Source organism: Myxine glutinosa, unplaced genomic scaffold, assembly GCF_964187855.1.
Source record: "Myxine glutinosa unplaced genomic scaffold, kmMyxGlut1.1 SCAFFOLD_3480, whole genome shotgun sequence".
In the NCBI taxonomy this organism is placed as follows: Eukaryota; Metazoa; Chordata; class Myxini; order Myxiniformes; family Myxinidae; genus Myxine; species Myxine glutinosa.
This window is the reverse complement of record NW_027619572.1, coordinates 17,767-26,011: the sequence shown is the minus strand read 5'-3', so window position 1 is coordinate 26,011 and position 8,245 is coordinate 17,767. Positions and strand designations below refer to the sequence as shown.

The 8,245-nt window shown below is 38.3% G+C and overlaps 1 long non-coding RNA gene across 1 annotated transcript; it reads left to right on the top strand.

Moving 5' to 3' along the window:
- Positions 1-1,549: 1,549 nt before the first annotated feature.
- Positions 1,550-6,571, top strand: LOC144889391 (uncharacterized). Its single transcript, XR_013621722.1, has 2 exons — positions 1,550-1,676; positions 3,513-6,571. It is a non-coding gene; the product is annotated as an uncharacterized LOC144889391 (long non-coding RNA).
- The last annotated feature ends 1,674 nt before the right edge of the window (positions 6,572-8,245 follow it).

Genomic DNA, 8,245 nt, shown 5'->3' with positions numbered 1-8,245 from the left:
TGTCGTCCATTGTATAATTTAAATAAACATAAATGCAAATTTAGCATGTGGAAAAAGTAAGTACACCCCTACATTTATCACTACTTCAAATACCTAAAATTAGAATCAGGTGCACCAGCTCAAGTGCAAATGATTAGAACATCGTTAGAGAGGATCTTGGAGGAACCTGTCTTATTTAAACCTCAGACATTTAGTTTGGTTTGCTCTTTGTTGTTGAAGTGTGCGGCGTCACCATGCCTAGATCAAAAGAGCTCTCTGATGCATTCAGAAAGAAGGTTATAGATGCCTACCAGTCTGGGAAGTGATTTAAAAAGATCTCCAAACAATTTGAAATCAATCATTCGACTGTCCGGAAGATCATCTACAAGTGGAGAAGATTCCAAACAACTGCCAACTTGTTCAGGCCAGGCCGCCCCAGCAAGTTCAGCCCGAGAGCAGACCGCAAGATGCTGAAAGAAGTCTCTAAGAACCCCAGAATGTCATCACGGGACCTACAGGTAGCTCTTGCCACAATTGATGTCAAAGTGCACGAGTCTACCATTAGAACGAGGCTGCACAAATTTGATCTACATGGGAGGTGTGCCAGGAGGAAACCTTTGCTGTCCAGAAAGAACATCAGGGCAAGACTAAAGTTTGCCAATGAACACCTTGGCAAAGACCAGCACTCCTGGAACAATGTGCTCTGGACAGATGAGTCAAAGGTAGAGCTATTTGGCCACAGTACCAGAAGACATGTTTTGGCAAAAACCAAAGACAGCATTTGACCGCAAGAACCTGATACCAACTGTAAAGCATGGTGGGGGAAATATTATGGTTTGGGGCAGCTATGCTGCATCAGGGCCTGGGCAGCTCTCCATCATATAATCCACTATGAATTCTTCATTGTACCGGAGGGTGCTTGAGGATAATGTGAGGCCATCTGTCGGAAAGTTGAAGCTCAACCGAAGGTGGACCTTGCAACATGACAATGACCCTAAACATACCAGTAAATCCACCAAGGAATGGCTGAAAAGAAAGAAATGGAGGGTTCTGGAATAGCCAAGTCAAAGCCAGGATCTAAATCTCATTGTGGGGGGATTTGAAACGAGCTGTGCATGCAAGAAACCCCTCAAACATCGCACAGCTGAAAGAATTCTGCACGGAGGAGTGGGAAAAAATTTCTCCCAGTCGATGTCAGAGACTGGTAGACAGTTATAAGAAACGCCTACTTGAGGTTGTTTCTGCCAAAGGGGGCAATACCACCGATTAGAGCCAAGGGTGTAATTACTTTTTCCACATGCGAAATTTGCATTTATGTTTTTTAAAATTATACAATGGACTACAAAATGTAAATGTTTCATGATATTTGTTATATTATATCACCTTTATCTGTCAATATTGTTGAAATGAAGATCAAATAGCTGTATGTTGAAATATGTTGAAAAAGTCAAAACTTTACATGGGGTGTACTTACTTTTTCACGTGACTGTATATATTGTGTATGTATAACTGTATATGTATCTAATGAGGGTTGTAGAAGACCAGAACATGGAGCAAAGGGTAAATAGAGCAAAAGTGGGCATAGGTAACACAAAAGGACCATTTTCATTGTGAGCTTTCTTTCCTGTTCCCAGGTATGTCTGGCCAGGCTTCTTCTCAACCTCCAGCAGCTGTTTCATCACAGCCAAGATGAGATAGTGAGTAAAAAATTCTCATATAATTTGCAGCTATAGCGAGCATGTATAAGCATCACAGATACAAGAGAACATTCCAGCTATGTAAGGAGAGCTGGCACTGTGCTGTGCGGGTACACCAATTTGTCTCACACCAGGGGTAGAATTGGACCGAGGTGAACTTTAACCCCAATATTTCAGGTTGTTCTTTCTTACAGGATTACAACATACACAGCAATTAGTTCCTTTGTCTCTATCTTTCACAGCTATTGCTTCATTCATTTTGTGATGTCCGTATTGTTTTTGCAAAGCTCTCATTGTTTTTGGATGACAGGCTTATTCAAGTGTACTGCAAATTGTAATTGCATATGAATTTGCTTTTGTCATGCAACTATTTCTAAAATTAATGCATGTTGTTTTTGTTTGGCAAGCACTTTTTTGTCATCCTGAAACATCTTCGTTCATCCTTTGTTCAACCAATGAGGTTGCTTTGCATTTATTTTCAATGAGGACTTTTCAACTGCTTTGCATTCGCTCTTTGGGTTTTCAACAGAATGTATTTTAATGCTAGTTTAGTAATTTTGGGATCTTTTTCTTCTTCCTTTTGCACTAATTTCTTTGTTTAGTCAGACATGGTGGTGCATGCCCTTTACCAGGTATCCCAAACCATTAAATCATCTGTTTACATTTAGTCTTAACAAACGTTGCTGCACAACTGGAGGGAAAGATAGTCGAACCATGTGATGTGTTAATAAACTCCAGCAGGGTGTGGTAGCTTGCAATTAAAAGTATGATTTCACATTTAACTTGAAATAACCATTCCTGCACATTGACTTGTTCTTTCTGGACATGCCATTCACAGCAAAGTGCTAAAAGTGTCTGCTGTATATACAGCTGTTCCATGTCGTGGTATTTGCTTTCACCTTCTTTAGCCATTTTGAATAGCACACTGATTCTTGTAAGCATCGTTTTAGAAGGGAAGCATCACATTGCGGTGTTTATTTGGCACTTATGCATCCGTCTGGGATTAGAACACATATTTAGTTTGTAGTTTGCATTATTACTGGGGTTTCTCAAAGCTGCTAATGCCTCCATACTCCCCCATCCCTGACTCGACTCTGTTGGAAGTCATAGATATGCATGGAGTTTGAGATTTTGGCCAAGATCTGCCCAAAGGCTAATTTTCCAAAAGGAAGTGTTACGGTCACTATTATCCCACCTTGTGGGGATGGCCAGGGTAAGCTTGGCCTAAGTCTTTCACGAACCGGCCTGGCCATGTCTGACATTCGCCTAGTTATGGCAGGAATTTGAAATTTGGCCATGGTGCTGGCGATACTCGCCTACTCTTCGCGAAGGACACCATGGGATCTTTAACGTTCACCAACCCATGCTGGCAGACCCATGCTCCCAGTTTAACGTCCAGCCAAGGGACGGCACACACTTTGGTGAATAATCCTGCCTGTGAAATACTGAGCTGACGGTTTATAGCTGGGTCGGATTCAAACTCAGGATAGACAGCTTAGAGGCAAGTGTGTGTACATCTAGGCCATTCTGCCAGCCTATGATTGAGAAAATGAGACTATTAAATTAAAAATTTTATAATTTCCCAAATCGCTGTTTGAAGTTGTTTTAAAGACAGATTTTCAAAATCCTTAGTGTGAGCTCACTCTCTCTTCACTTGGATCCTGGCACCTTCCATGACTTCTACACATTTGTAGTAGTCCCAAAATCAATTGTAAGCTTCCTCAAACTGAAGCTGCTTTATCCACTTTCTAGTTAGTGTAGTTCGTTATTTCATCAAGTTTATCATGTTAGATCATAAGCTTGTTTCAAATACACCCTTGTCCTCTTGCATTGCAGGGAAAGATAATTGTACAGACGATGCTGAGAAAGAAAGCACCGCTTGAGCTGAGCCCAAGATCCAATGGACTGTCTGCTTTAGGCATGCATACATCAGTTTCATGATGTATCTGTACATACTGTACAAACCCAAGACAAGGCGATACCTTCCTGGAGTGTAAATTTTGTACACACTGCCGTCATTACGTGTGCTTGTTCTGTATGTAAAGGGGTTTTATAGTGTCAGTATATAAACCTATCTACATAAAGATGTAATAGACTGTGGTCTGCACACGTACCTTGTTAAAAAAAAACAAAAAAAACAACTTGCGAGCATTTGGATTCAATTATGCCAGAATAAAGTCACTCCTTCCCCATCCTAAGATAACTCGATGCGAAAGACGATTTTACCAATCGGTGTAATTTCCTTTGAGAATGCAATCCCATCTGGTTCCGCGGACAATGTGTGGGAACTCGATTGTGTGGTTTGTTTTTCAGTGTTATTTTTCAATATTGTCACAAACAGCTGGGAAATGTATTTTATAGAGCAAGGTAGATCTCTCAAATCACAGGAAGGTGGAGCGGGATAAAATGTATTTCCATTTAAGTGGAATTGCGTGTTAAACTTGGACAACTTATTTTCACAATGTTTCCAAAGTATTACGTCATAGCCAATGAATGAATTGTCCTTACCTCATTACAAAATTTGATTTATGATTTTATACTTCACTTTTTCTACTGCTACATCTTTCATGCATTCCTGAAGTTTTTGGCTTATATGACTTCCATTTACTGCAGAGAACCAATCAGATATTGTTTAACAAAATATACAATGCACTTTTCTGAAGGTGATTATTGTATACATTATGTCTTTCAGGTCTTTGTTTTATATGCAATGCGGATTAGTGTGACCATGGATTTTGTTATTTCGTTTCATGAAAAGTTCTAAAAGCTAGTTTACCATCAAAAAACAGTTTGTAGTAAGTGGAATGCATGAATCATTAAAATTGCAGTTGCAGCAGAGTGGAAAAAGCAAAAGCCCAACCAGCTCATTATTATTATTTTTTGCCATCAAGGGCAAAAGCTCAGAAAGTCAGAACATTTCAGCCACAGGGTGTCTTTCATCAGGGACTAACACAGGTTATGTATCCTAAAATCTTAAATGCCTTCCTGGAAGGGCAGAGCGACACGGGCTTCAAATATACTCCCGAGATACAGGTAACCAATCATCATCACCTATGATGAGATATACAAGTGCAAATGGTCATAGGTCGTCACTGAAGGGTGGCTAATGCAGACTTTCGGAGCCTTTGCCTTTTTAGTGGTTGGGAATGGGAGGAACAAACAATGACTTGCTTGTGCTTCTGCATTTTCTTATCTGCGGTCTTCACAATCTGCAGTTACTTAATTATGATAGGTTTCTTTTTTTATTATTTGAAGGGTATCCATTGGATCGGAACATAAAAATCAGATTTCTTGCACACAATATACTTGGCACCGAACAACCTATTGCACCATTCACATGTAAAAATTAACAAGGGGCCATCTACATATTACATATGCAAAAATGACATGTCCCCCCCCACTCCATAATTCCTTCCACCCACATAACTACTCCATGCACACCTTCAATCCCTTCACCCTGTCTTCTAATCCTCCTTTTGGTTTTCTAACTTTCCCAACTTACTTACCCTCTGTCAGTTTTCAACCCCACTCCTGTACTTTTTTTATCATTGCTCCTGCCCCATTCTCCACCTGGATACGTAACGTGTAGTTGGCTGTTAATAAATAATTTTAAAATGCTGCTGCAGGCCACCCAGATGATAAATAATAGGGTTAAAGCCCTATGGACTAAAAATAATTTGGTGCTTGCCTCACACATTTTCTTGGATTTGTGTTGGTTGTTGAGTCAAAGAAACTCTCTAAAAACGTAAGCATGATGCATCAGTTGCAAATGGAAGATATCCTGGCCAATCTCCAAACGCGAACTCCACCTGGTCTTCATTCAGCAGATTACCCACACTGAGATAACTTCTTAAACAGCCATTGTAAAGCTGAAATACATCCGTGGGATAACAAATCTTCGGCCTCTTCGTGGGTGGCAGTGACAGGATGATTTACGGAGCTGAGTTTTAAGAAGCAACCTGCCCTTGATAGATCACTGCATACAGTAAGCCTTGCCAGTTGAGATTTGACTCATTTTATTTTTGTAAAAATCGAGCATTTTCAATCCACAGAATATTTCCTGTTTTGTTTGTTTCTTGGTCAACAATGCCCCCATCTTCAGAAGAGTTCAAACATCTAACTTTAATTGTAAAGGTATGAGGGGTATTCAAAAGGTTCTCAGATACAGTGGTCCAAGAGAGGTCGACAGTTTTTTTTATTTCTCAATATATAAAAGTATAAAACCAGCCTAATTCAATCCACTATAGGACGACTGCCTCCCTAGATTGCTCATGATCTGGGTGTTCTTGGTACCAAGCACGTTTGTTAAGTTTGGGTCGGTGAGAGTGAGCAGCCAAGGGAATGAAACCCACACGAGCAAGTGGAGAATGAACGAGTATTTAACCAGCTGTCATTTGATGTCCAAGTATATTTAATCGGTAAGGGAAAATTTGATTACTGATTATATATTGAAAAATAAACTGTTGGCATTTCTTGGGGTATTTCATCTAGTTTTAAGACCTTTTTGAACAGCCCATGTAAAAGTTGCCCTCTGTCATTTATGATCACAATTAGAAATGCTCTTGTAAACATGTCGCTAAAGACATTTATCCATCTATACTGTACATCTGCATCTGGATTGCCATGTGGCACCACAACGTGGGTTTCTCAGCACCTTTTGCTGGCAGGTTCTATGGATTTACAAGTTGTGAATTTTATAAATGTCCTAACTGCAAAAACAAACAAAAAGAAAAAAGTTTACACTCTGCTTGTATAAAGTTTTTCACTTCATGTTTTAACTCTTGCTATCTATAAAAAAAAGTCTATATAATTGCACATTTAAAAGTTTGTTTTACCCTATTGTATATGTGCCTTGTATAGTCGGGTGGTCCAATTAAAGATTAATTATTTCTACAGTGCTGTGTACGTGAATTCTACAATCCATCACTGAAAGTACGCAACATATCGTAATAATAACCTGATGTACTTGCTTTGGAATTCGAATCTTACAGATGATCAGAGAAGAATTCATAAGATCCATATGTTTGAAAAGAGCCACAGAAAAATACGTTTGTCAAAGAGAAATACATTTGGAAAAGATAAATACGTTTGGAAGAAAAGAGAAATATGTTTGGAAAAAGCAAAATACACTTGGAAAATTGGAAAAGAGAAATACATTTTGAAAATTGGAAAAGAGAAATAAAATTGGAAAAGAGAAACACGTTTGGAAAAGAAACACATTTGGAAAAGAGAAACACATTTGGAAAAGAGAAATACGTTTGGAAAAGAGAAATACATTTGGAAAAGAGAAATACATTTGGAAAAGAGAAACACATTTGGAAAAGAGAAATACATTTGGAAAAGAGAAATACGTTTGGAAAAGAGAAATACGTTTGGAAAAGAGAAATACATTTGGAAAATTGCAAAAGAGAAATATGTTTGGAAAAGAAACACATTTGGAAAAGAGAAATACGTTTGGAAAAGAGAAATACGTTTGGAAAAGAGAAATACATTTGGAAAAGAGAAATACATTTGGAAAATTGCAAAAGAGAAATATGTTTGGAAAAGAAACACATTTGGAAAAGAGAAATACATTTGGAAAAGAGAAATACGTTTGGAAAAGAGAAATACATTTGGAAAATTGCAAAAGAGAAATACGTTTGGAAAAGAGAAATACATTTGGAAAAGAGAAATACATTTGGAAAATTGCAAAAGAGAAATATGTTTGGAAAATAAACACATTTGGAAAAGAGAAATACATTTGGAAAATTGGAAAAGAGAAACACATTTGGAAAAGAGAAATATGTTTGGAAAAGAAACATATTTGGAAAAGAGAAATACATTTGGAAAATTGGAAAAGAGAAACACGTTTGGAAAAGAGAAATAAAATTAAAAAACCACCGTTTAGGGGCCATTTTTCCCCGCAAGGCGGGGGTTGGCCTTTTCAGGGACCGTGGTTGTTGTTGTTTTTTGGTCCCCTTTTTGAAGCAATGTTTTACGGCCGGATGCCCTTCCTGCCGCCAACCCTGTTTGTCGCCTTTTTACGATAAACAGGGAATTACTAGTGTACTGGAACTCAATTTGCCGACCTCGGAAGGATGACAGGCTGAATCAACCCCCCTGGCATTAATTCAGCGATCGACCGGGATTTAGAACCCAGGATCCTTGGATCCTAAGCTGGCACCCTAGCCGCTAGCCCAACACCAGGGACTTTGGAAAAGAGAAATACATTTGGAAAATTGGAAAAGAGAAACACGTTTGGAAAAGAGAAATACATTTGGAAAATTGGAAAAGAGAAACACGTTTGGAAAAGAAACACATTTGGAAAAGAGAAATACATTTGGAAAATTGCAAAAGAGAAATACGTTTGGAAAAGAAACACATTTGGAAAAGAGAAATACATTTGGAAAATTGCAAAAGAGAAATACGTTTGGAAAAGAAACACATTTGGAAAAGAGAAATACATTTGGAAAATTGCAAAAGAGAAATACGTTTGGAAAAGAGAAATACATTTGGAAAATTGGAAAAGAGAAATACGTTTGGAAAAGAAACACATTTGGAAAAGAGAAATACATTTGGAAAAGGAACAC